The 27555-nt window shown below is 40.0% G+C and overlaps 1 pseudogene; it reads right to left on the reverse strand.

Moving 5' to 3' along the window:
- Window positions 1-10026: 10026 nt before the first annotated feature.
- On the reverse strand, window positions 10027-23955 carry LOC139385567 (POU domain class 2-associating factor 1-like; annotated as a pseudogene).
- Between the last annotated feature and the right edge of the window lie 3600 nt (window positions 23956-27555).

Here is a 27555-nt window from a genome sequence, read left to right on the forward strand (position 1 = left end):
TTGCCCTTGCAGTAGCTGTAATTTCAAACAGCTGCAATAATTGATTACTGAATGTGGGAAAATAAGTTGCAAACCCTTGTGTCTTAACAAAGTGATCGGTAAGTGGGATGTGATTGTGATGAATGAGTAATATTCCTCCTGGGGCACCATTGAAGTATTGAAAAGAAAGTGAACAACAGCTCACTGTTTGCTACGTTCGATCGTTATTAGTGAATCTCATTCCAACATGAGTGCACCGAATATGAATCCCTGAAGTACCACTTACATATCAAACAGCTATATTACTTAATAGAAAATAACTTGTGGTATTTGAGGATCAAACACACTCCAGGTTGTGTACATATGTGTATATTTGAAAGTCACAGGCACTGATTCATACTCTGATTCACAGCGTTTTCTTATTTGTCTTTGGGTTGGAATGTTTGCTGACTTGGCACAATGTCACTTCAAAGGATTGTGTTGATGTTTCCTATCAAGTCCTTACTTGTGTGTAAGGAAGGCGGGCCCGATAAAAGTATTTCACAAGGTTTGATATCGGCACAAGATGTAAAGCACGCTCCTTCTGTTCGAACCATAAGGCCTTTTAATACTGACCAACCAGAGGAACACATTCATTTATTGCTGTGATAACACCATCACGACTGGGGTAGGTGGCATGTAGCTTTGCGGTTAAGAGTCCTGGAGCCGACTAGGTGAAAAATCTGTTGATGTACCCTTGAGCAAGGCACTTAACCCTAATTGCTCTGGATAAGAGTGTCTTCTGCTAAGTGATTAAAATGTAAAATGGGTAAGGAGAGATCCATTCCTGACAAAAAGAGACAGTATGTCTACAGATTTTATTTTAATATGTAGATTTATTTTCTATAATTACATGTACCACATTTATAGACAGTTTTTTTTCTCCAGTGTTTGCCAAAGCAACATTATTATGAATTTTAAATTAGCAGTTCTGTTTTTGAAAACAGTAAAAAATGGTTAGCTACCTCTAAAAATGAGGGTCAGTCTATCTGCACATAATAAAATATGTGATTCAATACACATGGTGTGTTGATTCTCAGCTCGTGGGTCTTTTTCCACATTTATCTGCCGGCCCAGTTGGTCAGCAAACTGGCTCAATCTAGTTGTGATCATCTGCATGCGGGATTGTTAGGAAAAGAGCATGCAGAGCAATGTCCTCTGAAAATTCAAGATCCTCAAGCACTGAGAAGGGAGTCCACTGGATGTGGGCCTCTAGGTCGGTCTTTTACAATGTTCCTAATGAATCAGTCAGTAGCAACCATGAAAAGAATGGGTGAGAGAATGCATCCTTGGGGTACGCCACAGATGATGGAGAACCAGTCTTTTAAGGTTGTTAACAAGGATGGTAAATTCAACTTCCCTCTAGAGGCAGCTAACAAGTCATTTGTTTGTGGGGGATGCCATGAGAGGACTTTCCAAATGCTGTTTCTGAGCACACTGTCAAAAGCATTTCTGAAGTAGATCAAGTTGAGGTATAAAGCGGCTTTCCATTCCAGGCATCATTGTATGATGTCGCGTATAGTGAATGTGTGGTCCATGCAGCCACTCCCTTTTTTTGTGTAAAAAAAAAACAAGCCAGAGAGGAGTGTGACTATTCCTAAATGAACTCCCATATGTTTGAAAACAGGTCTATCTGTGCATTTCGATGCAATTTCAGGGGTCGTTCTTGACCATCTCAGCATTGATAGTTTCAATGCCTTGCCTTTTGACCAGTCCTCTAGGGATTGACAAGTCATCATTGTAATTAAGAATGTATTCTTAATTGATTTACTGCTATAAATAAAGGTGAAAGAAAAAAATAGATACATTCCTAGATGTTTTCAAACAGGTCTGTTCCGAACAGTGTTTGTTCCTTTTGGGAAATTTGTGGGTTAGCAAGGCCATACATGTTTCCCAACAAATTGGCCTGACTAGCACGCCTGTGCTCTACCTTTCAGAAATTGTGCCCTCTAGCACCAGGAAGCCAGAGCAGGGAGGGAAGAGAGGTGCTGCACCATACACGCCACAATGACACCTGCAATTCTAATTCTGTTTCGAGAGCTCCCCTACACTTGGGGCTGCAAACTTCAAACTCTTTTACTATTGTTATTGCATTGTGTAAAAAAATCTATATTTTCCTTCACTCTCTTGTTTTTGTTCCAGACCTACTACCCAGTTCTATTTAGTCCTTATAGACCTTTTAAGCTTCAGGCCAATAACATGCTTGGTCTTGGGAAGAGAGTATCTGACCTCCAGAAAAAAAGGTGTCATAGTGCCACAAATCTTCACTACTTTGTCCAATAATTTTTATTTGGCTTGTCCCTTCTCCTCTAAACAGGCTGATTTATTGTTGAGACATTTTTTATTTTGGCCTGTTCCAAATTTCCAAATGTAATGTATAATTTACTCCTGGGTTTTAGGGAATGCGGTGTGGTACTTTTTTGGTCCTGTTTTTTTGGTCTTGGGTTTTTCTCATCTTAAGTCTGATCTTTACAATGATGAGATGTTTTGTCGCTGTATGTGTTCCCCTGTATTTTCATGGTTTCAGTAGAGGTCTTTTCCATTTGCCATTAGACCTAATTACCCGCAGTACATATAAGTCCCAGTCTAAATGTGTCCTGACATTTTACTCTTTGAAGACAAGGGATGATTGAGGGCAACCTTTTCATTCCCAGTGTTGCAAGAGGGCAAGTCTGAGCATGAACTCTGCTCATAGCTATTGTATTGCCAATACACTGTGTTGATGTAGCATTTTTTTCACACAGAATTTCTCCCAGTAGATGAAAACTCAGATTGGTCTGAACCTGTCTGAATGCATCTCAAAGCAAAGGTTGATTGCTTGTGCATTTGTACCTCATGAATATACAGTCAGGTCCATCATTATTGGCACCCTTGATAAAGCTGATCAAAAAAATGCTGTATAAGATATATAATACACGTTCTTAGCTATATTGTATGCAAAACAAATAGGGAAATGTTATTCTTTTAGACTAATACAATTGCTGAGAGAAAGAGATTTTGTTTAAAAAGTCAAAAAGATACAGGTCAAAATGATTGGCTCCCGTGTTTTCAATACTTTAGCACCCTCCCCTTATGAGGTTAATGACACTAAAACCTTTTTCTAAAATGTTTACTTCTGAATTAATGAAATGTTTGTATTGATGCTTGAAGAATAGAACTTCTAAATGCCTTCTGAGCTTAGTTAAACCGTCATACCCTATCAGAACCCCAAATATAAGCTTGTTTCAATCCAATGTTGGTAAACAAAGTAAATGTGAACAAACACTTTATAGCCCCAAAATATGGTTAAAACTATCATTTTTATGTAATGGATGGTCAGTCCTTACATCCATAGCTCTGTCTATGAATTTGAGAGTGGTTACATTTCCCCAGCCCTATCCTTCAGCTTTTTACCAAAACTGGGGTGAGGAGGTCGCTTTGTTATTGTCTCAACTGCTGAAAAGCTCCCTCTGGCCTCATGGGTGGAATGTTATTCATGTGTTATAATTTATAATGAATAAAGATTATTTCCAAATATCCGGGGTTTCTACGTCAAACATTTTAAAATATATATATTTCAGTCTTCTGTGCTGTATATAAAGTGTAATATTGGAATGCAAACTCAAAATGTAATATATTTAAACTCTATGTCTGACATGGTACATATGTAAGGTTCTGTATTTATTTTCTTAGTCAACCTTGTGTTCTGTTTCGTTGTGTTCTTGAACATAGCCCTGTCTTTCATTTTTGTTCATTGATTTCACCTGTGTTAGTTACTCACCTGGTTTCATCAGCTCCTTATTTAGTTCAGTTTATTCTGTTTGTGCCTTTTGTGAGGTATTGTTCGTTTAGACTCTACTAAGTCTTTTCCTAGCTCATTTGTGAGAACCAGTTATAGCCTTCAGTCCTAGTTTTGATTCACCTGCCTGTTTGCCTACTTGTGTATGACCATTGCGTGCCTGTGACCACGATTCGGTGGTGGTGAAATAAACACCTGCAGCAATCAGCGCGTGAATCTAGACCTTTTTCTCTCTGAGTATTCATTACACCATAAGCATGTGTGTGAGGTGTATACTTTTGTTTCAAAGTAGATTTGTTTAAGACTACCAAGAATCACTCTGTGTGACCCTGATTTAGCCAACTGCAGTAAAAGGTTATTAAACAAGGTTTTACAGCAAGTTGAATGTTATAGTAAAACCACAAAATGTGACTCTGTAGGCTGGCTATGTACGATGGCAAACCAGCCTATAGAAGCATCTGGCATGTGCTGGAATACAAACACTAACTGAAGGAGAAGATGAATTTACCTGATATCAGGCCAATAGCAATCTCACCCATGGCACCTTCCATGGCAGAGATTGGATGTGGGTTTCCCCCCCCCCCCCCAACTCTCAAAGCTATGAGATAAGAAAAAGACCTGTTTATGCATACAGTACCATTTACCAGAACCACAATTATATGGTCTAGCTACTGAGTTCATAAAAATACAATTATTTCCAGCAGTGCTTAATTTACAGAAACATTGTTTATTTTTTATTTATTTTTTGAAAGTGAATCACCATTGAGACCAATATACAGTATATTTTATAAGTGAACCCTGCAAATAAAAAAAAACTAAACTAAACTAAAAAAGCAGATTTACCTAACTCTGAGGAGACTGAAGGGGTTTCCAGAATGTTCCATCCCTGAGACAGGGTATGGTAACTCATACTCGCAAGGTTATTCATTATCTTCAGATGAAAAGTTTTTCATTTTTAACCCTACCTGTCATCATATAACCCTTTTGTTTTAAAGCGCTACTCAAAACTAATATAACAGGAATTAAATGTGAAGGATTTCACACAATGCCTAACTCATCCTTGTCTCCTGAAACCTGTTAGATCACGGAGAGTGCCCACCAGAGCGCTGCCTTTCCGTGATGCTTCTTGGCAGCCATAGCACATGTCCCGCCCTCAGTCTCAGGGCAGCTGTGCAGGCATGTTGGAGCATCTCTTTAGCCAGAATGAAGGTGCCTTATTCTTAAAATGATACAGGAGATACACTGGCTGCATTAGTTGAGAGCCATGATAAGAATCACATATTTCAGAGCTAATGACATTAGCTCATTTGTGCATTTGGAAAGTACTCAGGTCTTTTGCCTTTTCCACATTTGGTTACGTTACAGCCGTATTATACAATTGATTAAATAAATAAAAAATCCTCATCAATCTACATACAATACCCCAAAATTACATAGCGAAAACAGCTTTTTAGATTTGTTTTTGCAAATGTATTAACAGTAAAAAACAGAAATACCTTATTTACATACAGTTGAAGTCTGAAATGTACATACACTTAGGTTGTGTCAGAGTATGTGCTACTGGTGTTGAAGTCAGGTGCAGGAGAGTAGAGAATTGTGATCAGGCGCACACTTTATTTGGCAGAAGCAAACAACAGACGGATGCAACAGTGTCCAACAAACCTCCAGCCAAAGGCAAAAGTGCAAAGCGCAACAAAGTCACAAATAAGCAAAAATGTTTAACAATTAAACATACTCCTGGTTGAAACATAGTACCTGGGGAAAAACCAGCTAGGCGCGTCAATACAAAACACGTAACAAAACAATCCCACACAAAGACATGGGGGGGGAACAGAGGAATATCTATATGCAGTTGATTAGGGAATGTAAACCAGGTGTGTATGAAAACAAGACAAAACAAATGGAACAATGAAGAATGGAGCGGCGATGGCTAGAAAGCCGGTGACGTCGACCGCCGAACACTGCCCAAACAAGGAGGGGAGCCGATCTCGGCAGAAGTTGTGACAGGTTGGAATAATTAAAACTTGTTTTTCAACCACTCCACAAATTTCTTGTAAACAAACTATAGTTTTGTCTACTTTGTGCATGACAAAAGTAATTTTTCCAACAATTGTTTACAGACAGATTATTTCACTTATAATTCACTGTATCACAATTCCAGTGGGTCAGAAGTTTGCATACACTAAATTGACTGTGCCTTTAAACAGCTTGGAAAATTTCAGAAATTTATGTCAAGGCTTCAGAAGCTTCTGATAGGCTAATTGACATACAGTAATTTGAGTCAAATGGAGGTGTACCTGTCGATGTATTTTGAGGCCTACCTTCAAACTCAGTGCCTCTTTGCTTGACATCATCGGAAAATTCAAAAGAAATCAGCCAAGACCTCAGAACAAAAATTTGTAGACCTCCACTAGTCTGGTTAATCCTTGGGAGCAATTTCCAAATGACTGAAGGTACCAGGTTCATCTGTACAAACAATAGTACCAAGCCAAAAACCAAGCCGTGAGGTCTAAGGAATTGTCTGTAGAGCTCCGAGACAGGATTGTGTCGAGGAACAGATTTGGGGAATGGTACCAAACCTTTTATACAGCATTGAAGGTCCCCAAGAACACAGTGGCCTCCATCATTCTTAAATGGATGAAGTTTGGAACCACCAAGACTCTTCCCAGAGCTGGCCGCCCGGCCAAACTGAGCAATCGGGGGAGAAGGGCCTTGGTCAGGGAGGTGACCAAGAACCGGATGGTCACTCTGACAGAGCTCCAGATTTCCTCTGTGGAGATGGGACAACCTTCAAGAAGGACAACCATCTCTGCACAGTACTCCACCAATCAGGCATTTATGGTAGAGTGGCCAGACAGAAGCCCCTCCTCAGTAAAAGGCTCATGGCAAAATTACTGAGGATAATAGCGGACTACACTTCCATTCCTATTTGCCATATCTTTAATTTAAACATACCAGAAAGTGTGTGCCCTCAAGTCAAAAGTTATTCCGCTACCTAAGAATAGTAATGGCCCCTTTACTGGCCCAAATAGCCAACCAATCAGCCTGTTACAAACCCTTAGTAACGATTGGGAAAGAATTGTGTTTGACCAGATACAATGCTATTTTACAGTAAACAAATTGACAACAGACTTTCAGCATGTTTATAGGGAAGGACATTCAACAAGCACAGCACTTACACAAATGACTGATGATTGGCTGAGAGATCACAGAGGGTGTTATTTAATGGAAACCTCTCCAACATAATCCAGGTAGAATCAGGAATTCCCCAGGGCAGCTGTCATTTTCATTTAATCTTTACTAACGACATGCCACTGGCTTTGAGTAAAGCCAGTGTGTCTTTGTATGCGGATGACTCAACACTATACAAGTCAGCTACTACAGCTTCTGGAATGACTGCAACACTTAACAAAGAGCTGCAGTTAGTTACAGAATGGGTGGCAAGGAATACATTAGTCCTAAATATTAAAAAAACTGAAGGCATTGTATTTGGGACAAATCATTCACTATATATTCACTAATATATTCACTAAATATTGTTGTATAATGTTATAAATATTGTTGTATAATGTTGTATAAGTTGGGGTGACTAAACTGCTTGGAGTAACCCTGGATTGTAAATTGTCATGGTCAAAACATATTGATGCAACAGTAACTAAGATGGGGATAATCTGTCCATAATAAAGTGCTACTCTACCTCCTTAACAACACTATCAACAAGGCAGGTCCTACAGGCTCTAGTTTTGTCGCACCGGGACCATTGTTCCGTCGTGTGGTCAGGTGCAACAAATAGGGACTTAATAATATGCATGTCAATCTCTCCTGGCTCAAAGTAGAGTAGAGATTGAATTCATCACTACTTGTATTTGTGAGATGTATTGACATGTTGAAAGCACAGAGCGGTCTGTTTAAACGACTAGCACACAGCTCAGTCACCCTTGCATACTCCACAAGACATGTCACCCGAGGTCTCTTCACAGTCCCCAAGTCCAGAACAGACTATGGGAGGCACACAGTACTAAATAGAGCCATGCAACTCTATTCATGCAACTATATTCCACATCAGTTAACTGATGCAAGCAGTAGAATTATATTTAAACAACAGATAAGAACAGCAGGGACTGTGAAGCAACACAAACATAGGCTCAGACACATGCATACACACACATGATAACATATGCACTAGACACACATACACATGGATTTTGTGTTGTAGATATGTGGTAGTGGAGTATGGGCCTGAGGGTGTTGTGTGTTGTGAATTCTGTGATGAATGTATGGTAATGTTTTTAAAATTGTATAACTGCCTTGATTTTGCCAGACCCCTGGAAGAGTAGTTGCTGCCTTGGCAGTAGCTAATGGGGATCCATAATAAACACAAATACATATACAGCTCATTTGGGGTTTGCCAAAAGGCCCCTAAAGAACTCAGACCATGAGAAACAGCTGCAGGGACTGGGAGAGAAGTCATGATTGAGGGAAAGATTAATGGAACAAAGTACAGAGAAATCCCTGACGGAAACTTGCTCCCAATCTAATATCTCTAGAGTGACCTGAAAATAGCTGTGCAGCGACGCTACCCATCCAACCTGACAGAGCTTGAGAGGATCTGCAGAGAAGAATGAGAGAAAGTCCACAAATACAGGTGTTTCAAACTTGTAGCATCATATCCAAGAAGATTCGAGGCTGTAATCGTTGCCAAAGGTGCTTCAACAAAGTACTGAGTAAAGGTTCTGAACACTTATGTAAACGTCAATTATTTTTTGCAAAATGTTCCAAAAAATCAGTGTTATTGTTGTGTAGATTGATGAGGGGAAAAATAATTGAATCAATTATAGAATAAGACTGTAACGTAACTAGATGTGGAAATTGTCAAGAGGTCTGAATACTTTCCGAATGCACTGTATCATCTCAACATAGCTGTCATCTTTCTTCTTAAGTACTATCAAGCAATGCAAACACAAACAGAAAGAGGCTACAAGGTAGGTCAGGACCTTCATCCTAAGGGCGTTAATACATGTTATAACAGGAATAAAAGGTTGAAGGCCTGATGGAGGATGTTGTCATTGGTGATAGATTTTCAAGATGTGCCAAATAATATAGATATATTTGAGAGATAAGACTGTGGTTCCCTTGATGATTTATTTGGAGTTTAAAACACTTTTATTATGCCACACTGTTAGCTGTGTTTCATTTCATACTTAATTTTGATAAGATAAAGAGAAGCATTTTCTGTTTAATCTTCAACTGAAAATCAGAATGTTCTGTAATAGTTGTGTTTAGAGCATATCGTATGAGGCCTTAGAACTGTCAGTTCTGTCCACTCTGAAACGTATTAGTATGCTATTGAAGTCTTAAATTGAGTAATGGCATTCAAATGAATTTACAAGTTAACTTTCATTAAAAACATACAGAAAGAGTAGAGGTTTGACAATTATTGACAGAATATGTTTGACATAATACATTTTGAAGCCTCACACGATCTTCAGGATCTCTAAATACTGTAATGTAACATACTGTAACGTAACATTCCTTCAAACACAAACCAATAAACTGAAAGTACACAAGAGCAGTCTTGCTGGACCTCAGACCTGTAGTAGTTGGTTTTCTTCAGGTGGGTGTGGCAGGTGTGCTTCAGAGCCCCTTCTCTGACGGTTTCCCCTGGGGCCTGGGGGGTGGTAGACATAAAAAACCCACAGGGGAGCCACAGATGGGACGGCCAGATAAACAGAGAACCAAGGCCTTTCCCACTCTTGGACCATAGTTAGCTGACAGCCATAACTTCTGATTTCAAAAGATAATGACAAGAGAGTGCAAGGCTACAGGCAAGATGATGTTTTCATGTTTTATGTCAAATACTCTTCAAAGCAGACCCTGGATAAATATCAATATGGGTTCAGTTAACAATTGAATGACATCTCAGAGTAACTACTTTTAAAACAACTGTATTCGATAATGGTTGTCAGAAAGGAGGTATTTCTTTAACAAATAAACATCTTACAAGTAATTTAAATTGATTCGGGACAAATCATTCAAGGCCTGTCTTTCAGTTACAGCATCTATAATACATGACAGCAGTTATTTTAAGCACCATGTACCTGAATTATGAGCAATAGAAATACAAGGGTTACCGACATAATACATTCATTTATAACCCATAGATAAAACATTCATAAGCATTCTGTAAACATTTCAAAAATGACTATGACTGGTTCCAACACTAATATATCTTAGACACTGGGGATGAAGTTTGAGGAACTGTTCACATATGTGTATTTGTCATCCTGATCCTGGTCCTCCAGAAGTTTCTCCAGAGGGTTGGGCTCTTCAGCCACAGCAGGACTCTGCTCCAGGGGCTGGGGGTCCTGCTGGGGCATGGTGGGGGTCACTGTCATGGACATGGGAAGCAACTGAGACCCAGCCAGAGTGGCAGGGTGAAAGGCAAACTGCACGCCCGATGTAGGGATGGTGGTTAGCGGCTGGGTCCACGGGATATAAGTCAACACTGAGTCCTGGAGGTCCACTTGCGTGAGGGCTGTGGACGTAGGTGCTAGGGTCTGCACCGACAACAGTGGATGTGTTTGTAGTCAAAACCCAGCTGTGTTACAACTATTTTGTACAGGTGAAGGTGTATATTACTATGCTCTGTGGATATGATGGAATGTTTACAGAGTTTATGCTTTAAACCTCTTAAAGATCATACCCTTTTTCCCATTTTTGCCTAAAATGACATACCCAAATCTAACTTCTCAATCAGGGACAGCTGTCTATCGTTGTCTCTGATTGGGAATCGTACTTAGGTTGCCCTTTTCCCCTCCTTTCAGTGTGGGTAGTTGACTTTGTTAGAGGCATTATAGCCGAAGTTAAGCTTCACGGTCGTTTCCTTGTTTTGTTGGCAACATTTCTATAAATAAAAGGAAAATGTACGCTCACCACGCTGCACCTTGGTCCGCTTCTTACGACGCCCATGACAAACTGCCCATACATAGCTCAGGACCTGAAGCAAGGATATGCATATTCTTGATACCATTTGAAAGGAAACACTTTGAAGGTTGTGGAAATGTGAAATTAATGTAGGATAATATAACACATTAGATCTAGTAAAAGATAATACAAACAAAAAAACATACTGCTCATTCTGTGCATGATTTCCTGCAAGACAGGAATGTCAGTGTTTTGCCATGGCCAGCGAAGAGCCCAGATCTCAATCCCATTGAGCACGTCTGGGTCCTGTTGGATCGGAGGGTGAGGGCCAAGGCCATTCCCCCCAGAAATGTCCGGGAACTTGCAGGTGCCTTGGTGGAAGAGTGGGGTAGCGTCTCATAGCAAGAACTGGCAAATCTGGTGCAGTCCATGAGGAGGAGATGCACTGCAGTACCTAATGCAGCTGGTGGCCACACCAGATACTGACTGTTACTTTTGATTTTGACTCCCGCCCCCCTTTTGTTCAAGGACACATTATTCCATTTCTGTTAGTCACATGTCTGTGGAACTGGTTCCGTTTATGTCTCAGTTGTTGAATCTTGTTATGTTCATACAATGTTTACACATGTAAAGTTTGCTGAAAATGAACACAGTTGACAGTGACAGGACGTTTCTTTTTTTGCTGAGTTTAGAAAGAAAGCCAGAGACAGCAGTGCGGTCATTCCTACATTTGAACATATACATTTATTTGATCAAACAAAACTATGCAACATTTTATCTCTGGGATCCTCAGCATGACAAATCAGAGCAAGATTACTGAATGTAAGTACATTATTTCCCTTCAGAGGTGAATGTATCAAAACAGTTGACGTGATAAAAATGTTTTATTGTTGTGCACTCTCCTCAAACAATAGCATGCCATTTTTCACTGTAATAGCTACTGTTAATTATAACTGCAGTTAGATTAACAAAAATGTAAGCTTTCTGCCCATTTAAGACATGTCTATGTCACAGAAAGTTGGCTGTTGTTTAAAACGTCATTCTATTCAAATTAGCACACGTTAGCATCCATCCCGGTTTAGGGACACCCATCCCGTAGAGGTTAATTCAATTGGCATCAAGATTAGTTGCTCTTTCACTCTCCCCAAAGTTGGTAAAAAGAGGTGTGTGTGTGTAGGTGAGTATGGGCCCACCATGTACATGTCAGTGGGGAGGGGCAAGGTGGTGGAGGTAGTGGTGGTGGGGTCATGTTGTTGGAGGTACTCTGGGTAGGACCAATGGTTCATGGGCTGGAGAGCAGTAGCTGCAGGCTGGGCTATCCAACCTGCACAGAGGCCGACATCATTGACTGTGGAGGAGTCATTGGATAGGCTACTAGCCACTTCAAACCTGGAAGTCCCTATGGATATACCATACTGGGTTAGCACTAGTAGCCAATAGTAATGTAAAGATTTAAACTTATCCAAATAAATGATGGGAATATATACTCCAATTCACTTACCAAGACGTGCATATGAAGGCAAGTTGTTGTTTGTGATCCCAACCTGTGAAAAATATGTACTGAGAAATCTACCTGAAGGAAGGGAATCTAAATTCACTCCACTTCACTTTATTATTTAAGCTGAGTTACAATGGTATTTGGGCTTTAAAGCTCAGGAGTTTACATTCAAATGCTGTATGTGCATTATCAACGGTAAACCCTGGGTGGTGAGTGATTTTAATCCTTTTAAATGCCAACATCATTTCAACAGTAGCTACAAATCCACTGGCTTATATAGGCATGATCCCTGTGTGTAGAACAATGTATTCACTTGCATTACTTCACAGTTGAATAATAAGTAAATTATATCCATTTATGTGTGTGTGTGTGTGTGTGTGCGTGCGTGCGTGCGTGCGTGCGTGCGTGCGTGCGTGCATGTGTGCGTGCGTGTGTGTGTGTGTGAAGTATGTGGGAATTTGGAGCAAACAGTGGAATTGCAGAAAGGATCTGGAACAGGAGACTATTAAATTGAATCCAGGCATGCAAATTCACTTGGCAGGCTGGAGCACTTAATTGTATACTGTATATTGTTGTTGCAAGAGGTGTTTCATATATTATATGGTATATTCATCTATTACTTCATTTTGCATTTCTCTTTTTTTTAAAGACAAATACCACACATTTAGTAAAATAAATTGAACTCAGTCTAACTTCTTCTACTGATCAGCTGAACCCTTCCCGGAACCTCTGAGAACCTCTCTTTTTAGACTATCAAGTCCCTCTGAGAACCTCTGAGATTCAAGTAACATAGTCCATTTAGTTGGGTATCCCTCCTTATTTTAACAGGCCCTCAATCTTTCTATCGCATCAGGGTCTGTTGGTTGGAGTGTAGTGTTGAGAATGTCGTACTCTGTGTGCCTTGTGAGTTTTCAGGTAATTAATAGGTTGAGAGGTTGGTAAGAGGGCTCGTTGGCATGGCTGAGCGGAGCTGATTTGCATAGGCCCTGTGCCCAGCCTTGCAGCCAGGTAGTAACTGTCATGGAAAAACACCTGTATTATATAAGGAGAAAATCCCCTTTTCTACCCTGCTGTAGGAATCTGATCTGATCTTCTCCAGGCTCCTTTCAGTTGACGTTGTGCATGTCCAGCCGAACGAAAGGCCATCTCTCTCGGTTTTTAGGGCATGTTGTAAAGATAAGAAGAAATGCTGAAGATTCTGTTTGACGCTTCAGGATGACAGGTTGACACTTATCTAAAATGTTTCCAATTGCATTCCTGTGGCTTGGCCTCTGTTCTCTTGTGTCTCCTGCTCTGTCTTGTTCAATCCTCTTATAGAATGACAGGCTCACAAGCCCTGTCATTTTGAATTCCGTAAAGAGAGTGTGGAAGACGTGAAACAATTATTACTATCTATCAACAATGACAAACCATCGGGGTATGACAACTTGGATGGAAAATTATTTAGGTTAATAGCGGATGATATTGCCACTCCTTTTTGCCTTATCTTCAATTTAAGCCTACTAGAAAGTGTGTTCCCTCAGGCACGGAGGGAAGCAAAAATAATTTTGCTACCTAAGAATAGTACAAAAAAACAGAACTGGTTCAAATAGCCAACCAATCATCCTGTTACAAACTCTTAGTAAACTTTTGGGAAAAAACGGTGTTTGGCTAGATACAACACTACTTCACAGTTAACAAATTGACAACAGACTTTCAGCACGCTTATAGGGAAGGACATTTAACAAGCACAGCACTTACACAAATGACTGATGATTAGCTGAGAGTAACTGATGAAAAAAAGATTGTGGGGGCTGTTTTATTAGACTTCAGTGCGTTTTTTTGACATAATTGATCATAGTCTGCTGCTGGAAAAACATATGTGTTATGGCTTTACACACCCAGCTATTTTTTGGATAAAGAGTTACCTGTCCAACAGAACACAGAGGGTGTTATTTAATGGAAGCCTCTCCAACATAATCCAGGTAGAATCAGGAATTCCCCAGGGAAGCTGTCTAGGCCCCTTACTTTTTTCAACTTTACTAACGACATGCCACTCAGTAAAGCCAGTGTGTCTTTGTATGCGGGTGACTCAACAATATACACATCAATTACTACAGCTAGTGAAATGACAGCAACACTTAACAAACACTTAGTTTCAAAATTGGTGGCAAGGAATAAGTTAGTCCTAAATACTGTATAAAAAAAACCTAAAATAATTGTATTGGGGACAAATCCTTCACTAAACCCTAAACCTCAACAAAACCTTGTGGTGAATAATGTGGAAATTGAGCAAGTTGAGGTGACTAAACTGCTTGGAGTAACCCTAGATTGTAAATTGTCATGGTCAAAACATTGACACAACAGTGGCTAAGATGGGGATAAGTTTGTCCATAATAAAGCATTGCTCTGCCTTCTTAACAGCACTATCAACAAGGCAGGTCCTGCAGGCCCTAGTTTGGTCGCACCTGGACAAGATGGCGCCAATAGAGATGGCAGCTTCGCTTCAAGACCTTAGGAAACTGTGCAGTATTTAGTTTTTTATGTATTATTTATTACATTGTTAGCCCAGAACACCTTAAGTGATATTACACACACCCGGGAAGAACTATTGGATATCAGAGAGACATCAATTTACCAGCACAACCAGCGCTACGACCAGGAATAAGACATTCCCAAAGCAGATCCTTTGTCTGCACCTCCCAGGGCATTTGAACTGATTTTGCTTTCCAAATAGATATCCGGGATTGTAACATACTCTGTTTCATGGAAACATGGCTAGCTGGGGATATGCTGTCAGAGTCCATACAGCCAACGGGATTTTCAGTGCATCGCACCGACAGGAATAAACATATCTCTGGTAAGAAGAAGGGCAAGGGTGTATGTTCCATGATTAACGACTCATAGTGTAATTGTAACAACATACAAGAACTAAAGTCCTTTTGTTCATCTGACGTAAAATTCCTCACTGTCAAACGCCGACCATATTATCTCCAAAGAGAACTCTCCTCAGTTATCGTCACAGCCGTGTATATCCCATCGCAAGACGGCCATCAAGGAACTTCATTGGACTTTATGAAAACTGTAAACCATACAGTTGAAGTCGGAAGTTTACATACACCTTAGCCAAATACATTTAAACTCAGTTTTTCACAATTCCTGACATTTAAACCTGTAAAAAGTATATTTATTAGGCCAGTTTGGATCACCACTTTATTTTAAGAATGTGAGATGTCAGAATAATACTATCCAGAATGATTTATTTCAGATTTTATTTTTTCCATCACATTCCCAGTGGGTCAGAAGTTTACATACACTCAATTAGTATTTAGTAGCATTGCCTTTAAGTTGTTTAACTTGGGTCAAACATTTCAGGTAGCCTTCCACAAGCTTCCCACAATAAGTTGGGTGAATTTTGGCCCATTCCTTCAGACAGACCTGGTTTAACTGAGTCAGGTTTGTAGGCCTCCTTGCTCGCACACGCTTTTTCAATTCTGCCCACACATTTTCTGTAGGATGGAGGTCAGGGCTTTGTGATGGCCACTCCAATACCTTGACTTTGTTGTCCTTAAGCTACTTTGCCACAACTTTTGAAGTATGCTTGGGCTCATTGTCCATTTGGAAGGCCCATTTGCGAACAAGCTTTAACTTCCTGACTATTATCTAGATGTTGCTTCAATATGTCCACATAATTTTTTCTTTCTCATGATGCCATATATTTTGTGAAGTGCACCAGTCCCTCCTGCACCAGTCCCTCCGGCTTGCAAGCCTCCCCCTTTTTCCTTCAAACATAACGATGGTCATTATGGCCAAACAGTTCTATTTTTGTTTCATCAGACCAGAGGACATTTCTCTGTGCAAACCGTAGTCTGGCTTTTTTATGGCGGTTTTGGAGCAGTGGCTTCTTCCTTGCTGAGCGGCCTTTCAGGTTACATCGATACAGGACTCGTTTTACTGTGGATATAGATACTTTTGTACCCGTTTCCTCCAGCATCTTCACAAGGTCCTTTGCTGTTGTTTTGGGATTGATTTGCACTTTTCGTACCAAGGTTCTTTCATCTCTAGGAGACAGAATGCGTCTCCTTCCTGAGCGGTACGATGGCTTCGTGGTCCCATGGTGTTTATATTTGCGTACGATTGTTTGTACAGATGAACGTGGTTACTTCAGGCATTTGGAAATTTCTCCCAAGGATGAACCAGACATATGGAGGTCTACACATTTTTGTTCTGAGACAAATAATCTGTCTGTAAACAATTGTTGGAAAAATTACTTGTGTCATGCACAAAGTAGATATCCTAACCGACTTGCCAAAACTATAGTTTGTTAACAAGAAAATTGTGGAGTGATTGAAAAATGAGTTTTAATGACTCCAACCTAAGTGCATGTAAACTTCCAACTTCAACTGTATATCCTGAGGCTGAATTTATTGTAGCAGGGTCTACAGACAATCACAGATTACAAAAAGAAAACCAGCCCCGTCATGGACATCGACGTCTTGCTTCCAGACAAATTAAACAACTTCTTTGCGTGCTTTGAGGACAATACAGTGCCACTGACGCGGCCCACTACCAAAGACTGTGGGCTATCCTTCTCTGTGGCCGACGTGAGTAAAACATTTAAACGCGTTAACCCCCGCAAGGCAGCTGGCTGGTGTGTTTACGGACATATTCAATAAATTCCTACTGCAGTCTGCTGTCCCCACATGCTTCAAGATGGCCACCATTGTTCCTGTTCCCAAAAATGCTATGGTAACTGAACTAAATGACTATTTCCCTGTAACACTCACTTCTGTAATCATGAAATGCTTTGAGGGACTAGTCAAGGATCATATCACCTCCACCCTACCTGTCACCCTAGACCCACTTCAATTTCCTTACCCCCCCAATAGGTCCACAGATGATGCAATCGCCATCACACTGCACACTGCCCTATCCCATCTGGACAAGAGGAATAGATATGTAAGAATGCTGTTCATTGACTACAGCTCAGCATTCAACACCATAATACCCTCCAAACTCATCATTAAGCTTCAGACGCTGGGTCTTGACCCTGCCCTGAACCACTGGGTCCTGGACTTCCTGATGGGCCGCCCCCAGGGGGTGAAGGTAGGAAACAACATATCCCCTCCGCTGATCCTCAACACTGGGGCCCCACAAGGGTGCGTTCTCAGCCTCCTCCTGTACTCCCTGTTCACACACGAATGTGTGCCATGCACGCCTTCAACTCAATCATCAAGTTTGCAGATGACAATACAGTGGTAGGCTTGATTACAAAAAATTACGAGACAGCCTACCTGGTACGGCAACTGCATTGCCCACAACCGCAAGACTCTCCTGAGGGTGGTGCGGTCTGCATAATGCATCACCGGGGGCAAACTACCTGCCCTCCAGGACACCTACAACACCCGTTGTCACAGGAAGGCAAAAATATCATCAAGGACAATAACCACACAAGCCACTGCCTGTTCACCCCGCTTCCATCCAGAATGCGAGGTCAGTACAGGTGCATCAAAGCTGGGACAGAGAGATTGAAAAACAGCTTCTATCTCTAGGCCATCAGATTGTAAACAGCCACCACTAGCACAGAAAGGCGGCTGCCTACCTACAGACGTGATATCGTTGGCCACTTTAATAAATGGAACACTAGTCACTTTAATAATGGCACTTTAAGAATGTTTACATATCCCGCATTACTCATCTCATATGTATGTAATGTATACTGTATCCCTCACTATCTATTCTTTACTATCTATTTCATCTTAGCCACTCTGTCACTGCTCATCCATATATTTTATACTTATATATTCTTATCCCATTCCTTTACTAGATTGTGTGTATTAGGTTTTGTTGAAGAATTGGTGACATATTACCTGTTAGATACTGCTGCACTGTCAGATCTAGAAGTATAAGCATTTCGCTACACTCACAGTAACATCTGCTAACCATGTGTATGTGACCAATAACATTTGATTTGATTTGAATACTGTTCAGTCATGTGGTCAGGTATCACAAAGAGGGACGTAGGAAAATTGCAATTGGCTCAGAACAGGGCAGCACGGCTGGCCCTTAGATGTAATCTCTCCTGGTTCAAAGTGGAGGAGAGATTGACTTCATCACTACTTGTATTTCTGAGAGGTATTGACGTTGAATGCACCGAGCTGTCTGTTTGAACTACTGGCACACAGCTCGGACACCCATGTATACACCACAAGACATACCACCAGTGGTCTCTTCACAGTCCCCAAGTCCAGAACAGACTAAGAGAGGCGCACAGCACTACATACAGAGTACACAGAACTCTGTTCCACATCAAGTAACTCATGCAAGCAGTAAAATTAGATTAAACAACATAAAAAATAAACCTTATGGAACAGCGGGACTGTGAAAAGACACAAACACAGGCACAGACACATGCATACACACACATGATAAAATACGCACTATACAGACATGTACACATGGATTTTGTGTGGTAGATATGTGGTAGTGGAGTAGTGGCATGAGGGCACACACTTAATGTGTTGTGAAATCTGTTGTGAATGTATTGTAAATGTTTTTAAAATTGGATAACTGCCTTAATTTTGCTGGATCCCAGGAAGAGTAGCTGCTGCCTTGGTGTAATAAGTAGAAATATAAATACACTAAATTCGTAGTTCTTGTTATGTTTCCCTCAATGCTCTAGGGGGCACTGTCTTGGCATTGTGGAGATGAAGTCCTCGTTTCCTCGTCAGCAACCTCGTTTAGTCGTCTGAGTCTCAGACTCGCATCCCTTGCTATGGCTTTTCATCAGGCAGCCCTAAGGACGGCGCTATAGAGTCAATCACAGAAAGGAGAAACTGTCAGTTAGCTTATATCCGTGTGTCAGGGCAGCAAAGGGTTGAGTCTGCAACTAAAGACCTGTAGTTAGCTGCCCTGGGACTACAGGTGCAAATGAGCTTTGGCTATCCACGGCACATTTACATGGATGCTGCATTACTGTAGTATTGTGTAATATAATGTGCATTGTCCCCTGTAAATAAAAATAAAAATATTATTAATTGATTGCTCTTTAAAAATGTAGGTTCAATTTCTTATTGTTTGCTTCATGGGTGTGGTGGGGAGGTGTGCCCCTTTCTGTCCTGAGGTAATTTCAAGACAGTATTTTTGTCCATTTAGGAGACAGCTTTTGGCTCGAGAGCACCCCTAGTAACAAAAGTTATGTAAACAGTCTTTAATAAGAGGTATCATAGATGTGATTTGCTCCACTGATAGTGGTTCTGATTGGATAAGTGAACAGGAAGGAACATAATAGAAACAAAAGTTGAAGCTCAAGCTCAAGTGTGCTACACCCAGAAAACCGTATGTCTGTAGGCACTAAGACAGACCGAAACGCAAGCTACCTCAGACATTCTGCATGTATTAGCTTGAAATGAGTGTGGTGGCCTCTTTAAGTAGGCCAAGTTGGAATTTGAAACGCACTTCTATTGTGAAACAAATATTTTCAACAACATGAGAACAGCACATACTCACTTGCTATATAAACTGTAATCTTTTTACAAACAATTTACTTGTCAATTTGATAGACTAGAATAGGCTATAGAGAATTTAATGCTGAGACATTATAAATAGAGGGATCCATTTTCCCATAGGCATGTCATTAATGACAACATATTCAGAGTTTGATCGATGGACTTAGCGTGAATGAAAAATACCTTTGAGTCATAAATTGTGAGCAGCTCTGTTATCATTGTTGAAACGGATATTTTGGAAGTATAACTGTTACCAGTTCACATCTATTCCCTTCGTCGACTGCCACTTAATGAATTAGTTTTTAATTAATAATCTTCTCTTAATGATATGAACCAGTAGATATTTAATGCACATTCATGATAACTTTGACTCACTATCAGACACACTACCTGATCTTTCTCAGTGACATAATTAATCAAAAGGTTCAAAAGTTAGACATCACTCAACTAAGGCAAGGCATCTGCAGATGAAAAATCATGGTCTTTAGGCTCACAAATTGGTCCATAAAAATGTTACTTATTTAATACACATTTGGTTGACACCGGAAAGGAATATCATACCTTGCCTTTGACTTATACATTCCCCAGGTTTGACTATATGGTTTGACTATATTTTTTAAACTGTGCCTTTAAAAATCACTGTCACATACAATAAGACACTGTTTGTCTGTGCACGTGTGTGACCAAGGTGTGTGAAACCGTGGGAACCCTTTTCCTTTGTCAAGTGTCTAGAGACTGATGATGATCTATAATGCAGAGAGTAAGGCCCTATGGTTTCAGATCTGGCTGTACACTGTAAGCACTTGGCCTGTTTTGTTAGCTGGATCGAGTCCTGCCACTTTCCTCTCCAAATCTAAATCAGAACATGATTGATTTGCCCCCCAGCACAGTAAAGTACACTGACTCCAGGAGCAGTCAGCTGATTTAACTTTTTTAACCAAATAACAATTTTAAATTACATTCACATTATCATTCAACTCTATAAGGCCCAATTACTAGCAGACAATAATGTAATAACAATTACTACTCCACCCCCATCCCCCCTACCCCTGCTGCATTCCTACATATCACTCAATGAGCCCATCAACGCTGCACTAAATGTCCTCCTACATCTACCAAGGGGCGGCAGGTAGCATAGTGGTTAGAGCGTTGGGCCAGTAATCAAAAGGTTGCTGGATCGAATTCCTGAGCTGACAAGGGGAAAATCTGTCAGGCAGTTAACCCACTGTTCCCCGGTAGACTGTCATTGTAAATAACAATTTGTTCTTAACTGACTTGCCTAGTTAAAAAAAAAGTTTTTACACTTAACTTACTGTGGTGCAAAAGACTGTAACTCATCCCATTGTAGTACATAATTCTGAATGTGTTGTTTCACCTGGAGTAGGATCAATGAGTAACTTCATATTACTGAATGGTTGATTATTTTCCATATTAACTACAGTATGGAGTTGTTGTTTCATCCAAACAGTGAAACTATAGTAAATAACCAGCTAATTACAGTAAAACTTTAGGCAAGTTGAATGATAAGCATAAACTTAAAAAGTGAACTATCACTTTAATTACATTAAGTGTGTCTGTACTGTAGTCAAACAGACCTCATGCAGCCCCCGAGAAAGCTGTGGGCTCTGACAAGCAGTAACCACATGTATAGCATGCATGTCAGTGGGAAAGGAAGCTACGGCACACAGCATTACTCAGAGGTCAAACCATTAGAACCAACGGAAGATAAAAGCATTAGCTATATAGCTGTGAAACGGAATACAGTGCATTCGTAAAATTATTCTAAAATGTATACAATTATGTTTTTCACTCATCAATCTACACGCAATAATGACAATGCGAAAACAGATTTGTTTATATTTTTGCAAATGTATTAAAAAAAAGAAAACAGTAACACCTTATTTACATAAGTATTCAGACCCTTTGCTATGAGACTCGAAATTGAGCTCAGGTGCATCCTGTTTCCATTGATCATCCTTGAAATGTTTCTACAACTATATTGGAGTCCACCTGTGGTAAATGTAATTGATTGGACATGATTTGGAAAGGTACACACCTGTCTATATAAGGTCCCACAGTTGACAGTCAGAGCAAAAACCAAGCCTTGAGGTCGAAGGAATCGTCCGTAGCACTCAGAGATAGGATTGTGTCGAGGCACAGATCTAGGGAAGCGTACAAAAAAATGTCTGAATCATTGAAGGTCCCCGAGAACACAGTGGCCTCCATCATTATTAAATAGTAGAAGTTTGGAACCACCTAGAGCTGGCCGCCTGGCCAAACTGAGCAATCAGGGGAGAAGGGCCTAGGTCGGGGAGGTGACAAATAAACCCGATGGTCACTCTGACAGAGCTCCAGGAAACCTAGCACCATCTCTATGGTGAAGCATGGTGGTGGCAGCATCATGCTGTGGGGATTTTTTTCAGTGGCAGGGACTAGGAGACTAGTCAGGATCGGGGGAAAGAAGAATGCAGCAAAGTACAGAGAGATCCTTGATGAAAACCTGCTCCAGAGGAGTGGCTTCGGGACAAGTCTTTGAATGTCCTTGAGTGGCCCAGCCAGAGCCCGGACTTGAACCTGATTAAAAATCTCTGGAGAAAAACTGAAAATAGCTGTGCAGCAACGCTCCCCATCAAACCTGACAGAGCTTGAGAGGATCTGCAGAGAAGAATGGGAGAAACTCCCCTTATACAGACAGGTGTGTCAAACTTGTAGCGTCATACCCAAGAAGACTCGAGGATGTAATCCCTTTTTTTAAAACTGTTTTTGCTTTGTCAATATTGGTGGATTGTGTGTAGATTGATGAGGAAAAAAATGATTTAATCCATTTTAGAATAAGGCTGTAATGTAACAAAATGTAGAAAAAGTCAAGGGGTCTGAATTCTTTCTGAATGCACTGTATCATGTCATGTAAAATGCTGAATTTCATACGTTTGGAAGACCTTCATTATTTCTTTAAATAATGCATTATTATATTCCACTACCTATTGGTGAATATAACCTCTTAATGTAACTGCAGCAACCAGAAACTGTACAAATGGAAATTAGATTGAGCGAGTGTGTGAGGGGGTGTCCACATGTAATATGAACAAGAGCAGTTATATTTATATATTTAATTGATATTAAATACAGCGATCTAAGAGAACATTAAAAAAATCGCGATTTCAGTCCTATTCCTCATAAACACAAACACTCACGAGCATGCACGCACGCCAAACACACTCAGACACGCATGCACACACACAATTCTGAGCTGTACAAAAGAGGAAGCAACGCAGCTGTGATGTGTTTTACAGTGGTGTGGCACTCAAGATTTTTGGCAACATGAAGACCAACCTCCAAATGATTGCCTTCCTGTTTCCAAAGGGGCTTCAACATAACGCTTTCTCCAGTGATTCTGACAACATTGATTTTAGCACTTTTACCACACGTCAATATGCTGAAGTAGGCAGTTACTCTCGTTAAAATTGTGGATCTCAAATTAGGATTTGGTTTGAAGTGCTACTTAAACACCATCCCTGTCTCTGATTAAATAATGTAAAAATCCTTCTGTCCAAACAGAGGCCTACTCTTTTGTTCCTTTTATACTGGCCAAAGTATTACATCTCCATCTGCTGCTTTAGAAATACTTTCTAAGTCGAAAACCACAGTAAATCATCTTAACCATGACAGTGCATAACGGTGAGGAAGCTTGGAGAAGACTATCCATCAAGACTGACCTGAAACATGTCGCCACACGACCTGAACGGTTGACTCAGCAAATACTAAGTAGAAAATCCTTTTTCTGTAGGGCATGTTGTATCAATTATGACCCTCAACCTCTGACCCCAACTTTTAACCCTCAATGACAATGTGCAAAATGCTCATTCTCATGCCATAGTTCTCAGTGCTGTTATCTTGTAGTAATCATATGGACTTGTTCAACACTGTGCACATTTCCACAGCGCCCACATACAGTACGTACTGTATGATGACTGGTCAGTTGGAGGAGGTAGGCTAATTGACACTGAGTCACTTGCTATTACTTTCCATGCAATAATATGTTAGCATGCTGTAGTAAAGAATCTAACTGATTCTGTTAGGCAACATTTGATAAATTGATTAAAAAAAAGTACAATATCATGCTTTGGAATACAGCACAACATTTGGTCAGATAAATTAATTAATTCATGAGTTGATGTGTCAACATTTCAAATTTCAATTTCGATTCAATTTTTTGAAAGGATCATGTACTTACATTTCTCCCAGGGCATGCTCTACAGCTGTCAGATATCTCAAGCTCTGAGTAATTTGTTGAATTGCTTGACTTTTCTTAATAGGATCTGAGTTTGAAACAGAACCCTAGTGAGTGATGGGTTTCAGTGACTTTCTTTATAGCAGCCGCTACAAAACCTCAAGTGATGTCACATCTCTTCCAACCACAGGTTTCCCTGAGTGGTCCCAGTGTCACCAACGCTCCACTGACATTGACTGAGAGCTTGACTACTACACTCTTTTACACTCTAAACATGTCAGTGTTCACCAAGATCCGTTAGATGAGATGTATTTTACTTGAATGGTACCTACATAAGGACTATGAGAATTTGCGACAAATGTTTTATTATCCACACAATTCAAATAGTAACTATTAATAGTTACTGTTTTCTTTACATTCTTTCTATTCAAACAAGATTACAACAGAGTAAGTATTGCTGCACAATATTGTACATGAAACAGTTCTTCCCCTCGTGAAGCCTGTAGAAATGTTGATTCATGGGGAAAACAAAGATAAAAATGTGCAGTTTTACGGCTAATCTCATGCTATTCTACACATTTTGACATGAGGCTGAGAGAAACTGTTGCTGTTTAAAAGCAAATTTCCTGCAATTCTACACATTTTGTCATACTCGTGGCAAAGGCAGACAGATTAATAGGCTACACATGCAATAGTGTCTAAAAGACACATATAATCAACATCTCCAGGGTTTGAGACATCCATTGTAATCTTCCTGATATGTTATCTATAGCTACTATTTTGACCAGAACTAGAACATAATGAATACGTTTTAACTTACATTATCATGGTGAGATAATTATGTAGTTCCAGCTACTACTACTACGCCCTTGTCTAAAAGTTATCACTGTTCATTCTATTTTCTTCCCATGGCTTTTGAATGAGTGCACTGACTGATGCAAAGTATGGCTTCATTTAGATAGCTGATGCAAAGGAGCTGTTATAGAGGGGGTTTCAAATGATCACAGAGGTGTTCAAAATGAGCCGCTTGGATTACAATGAACATTTATATTCACCATGATGTATTTTGAGTGTAACTGTATTGTAACACTGAGGTTGTGTCTCTCAGAAGTAGCTTTCTGATTTCACAAAGGAAGACGCCTCTCTGACTGACACATGCACATTACATACCCAGACACGCACACACACATTTTCAAAATGTTTACAAATTAATACAAATAAAAAGTTGAAATGTCTTGAGTCAGTGAGTATGCAAACCCTTTGTTATGGCAAGCCTAAATAAGTTCAGGAGTAAAAATGTGCTTAACAAGTCACATAAGTTGCATGGACTCATTCTGTGTGCAATAATAGTGTTTAACAGTGTTAATGGTGTTTTTATTGACTACCTCATCTCTGTTCCACACACATACAACTATCTGTAAGGTCCCTGCATCGAGCAGTGCATTTTAAACACAGATTCAACCACAAAGGGAGGTTTTCCAATACCTTGCAAAGAAGGGCTCCTATTGCTAGATGGGTAAAAAAATAAAATAAGGGAATTCCCCTTTGAGCATGGTGAAGTTATTAATTACACTTTGAGTGGTTTATCAATAAACCCAGTAACTATAAAGAAACCGACAGAGTGAAAAGAAGGACGCCTGTACAGAATAAATATATTTGAAAACATGCATCCTGTTTGCAACAAGGCACTAAAATATATATTTTATAAATGTGGCAAGCAATTCACTTTTTGTCCTGAATACAACATTTTATGTTTGGGGCAAATCGATTAAAACACATTACTGAGGACCACTCTCCATATTTTCAAGCATAGTGGTGGCTGCGTTATGTTATGGGTATGCTTGCAATAGTTAAGGACTGGGTAGTTTTTCAGGATAAAAAAATGAATAGAATGGAACTAAGCACAGGCAAAATCCTAGAGGAAAACCTGGTTCAGTCTGCTTTCCACCAGACACTGGTAAATTAATTCACCTTTCAGCAGGACAATAAACTAAAACACAAGGCCAAATCTACACTGGACTTGCTTACCAAGAAGACAGTGAACGTTCCTGAGTGGCCGAATTCAAGTTTTGACTTAAATCTGCTTGAAAATCTATGGCAATGATCAACCACCAATTTGACAGAGCTTGATAAAAAATAAAATAATGGGCAAATATTGCACAATCCAGGAGTGGAAAGCTCTTAGAGTCTTACCCAGAAAGACTCACAGCTGTAATCGCTGTCAAAGGTGCTTTTACAAAGAATTGACTCAGGCATGTGAGTCAATTCTATGTAAATGAGATATGTATTTATTTCATTTTCAATTAATGTGCTAAAATGTATAAAAATATGTTTTCACCTTGTCATTGTGGGGTATTGTGTGTAGATGTGTGAAAACAAAATCTATTTAATCCATTTTGAATTCAGGCTGTAACATGTAGAGTAAGTTAAGGATGATTAATACATTCTGAAGGCACTGCTCCTGTGTAGGGATACCGATGACTCTGGAAAAAAACAAAGAATGTGATACTTATCTTCCTGTATCTCTACTAGTACTTTATTCCTCTCTCACATGTAAAATCTCCATTTAGAAATCCTTAAACCCTCAACAAAGCAGAGGAGTTTACTGGAACGGATGGTTCAATATATGAACAACGGATTAATATAATTTCTGAGAGAGAAATATAAATTAAACTTGGACAGCACAGATTTGTTTTGGTGATGGTATCAGAAATGAGTATGACATGGGAAAAGTACGAACCGCGAGGAAAATGTAACTCTTAACATCGGAATTTACTATGTCAATTACACAGACATGAACGGATGCATGCGTGCAAGCACACACTCTCTCTCTCTCTCTCTCTCTCGCTCTTTCACCATTTTAATCCCGCTTTCAGCCCCTGTCTCCATGTCACATGCACACACTTGCTGGAGAGCAGTGAGGGGGTAACATGATGTTGCTGAGCTAAGAGGGAATTTCCTCAGGTTGCCCACAAGGTAAACTTAATGTATTATGTTTCAGCCCAAAGGTTGTAGTCAGCGTCATTAGTGGAAGTGTAAACTGTATAAGGGGCTTTAAACATACGATATCAGGTGGTTGAGCCAATCTAAATTTGGCAAGCAACATCGGTATGATCTATTTTCTCCTTATGACCACAAGGAGGCAACCAAAGCCCCATGAGAAGCCAGCAGAAGCTCTCACTTAGATTGAAAAGCTAATATCAAAATGGACAATCAGTCGTTGAAACAAAAATGATTGACTGTCTCTACCTTATCATACTGTATCTAAATACTGTATGAGGAAACATTCCCAAATTCAGTGGTATCAGGATTCAATGTGTTCATCAGGATTCAGTCAAGTTATCCTCAGACATTGATGAACATATCTGATCAAGATAGTACCTCTGTCTAGACAGGAGGTAATGAATGTGATAATATTAAAAGATGTTCTAGATGGGACGGTGTGTGTGTGTGTGTGTGTGTGTGTGTGTGTGTGTGTGTGTGTGTGTGTGTGTGTGTGTGTGTGTGTGTGTGTGTGTGTGTGTGTGTGTGTGTGTGTGTGTGTGTGTGTGTGTGTGTGTGTGTGTGTGAGTGCATGCACCAGTTTGTGAGGTGTGAGGGCAGTATCATGAGATTACCC

Source organism: Oncorhynchus clarkii, chromosome 27, assembly GCF_045791955.1.
Source record: "Oncorhynchus clarkii lewisi isolate Uvic-CL-2024 chromosome 27, UVic_Ocla_1.0, whole genome shotgun sequence".
Lineage (NCBI taxonomy): Eukaryota > Metazoa > Chordata > Actinopteri > Salmoniformes > Salmonidae > Oncorhynchus > Oncorhynchus clarkii.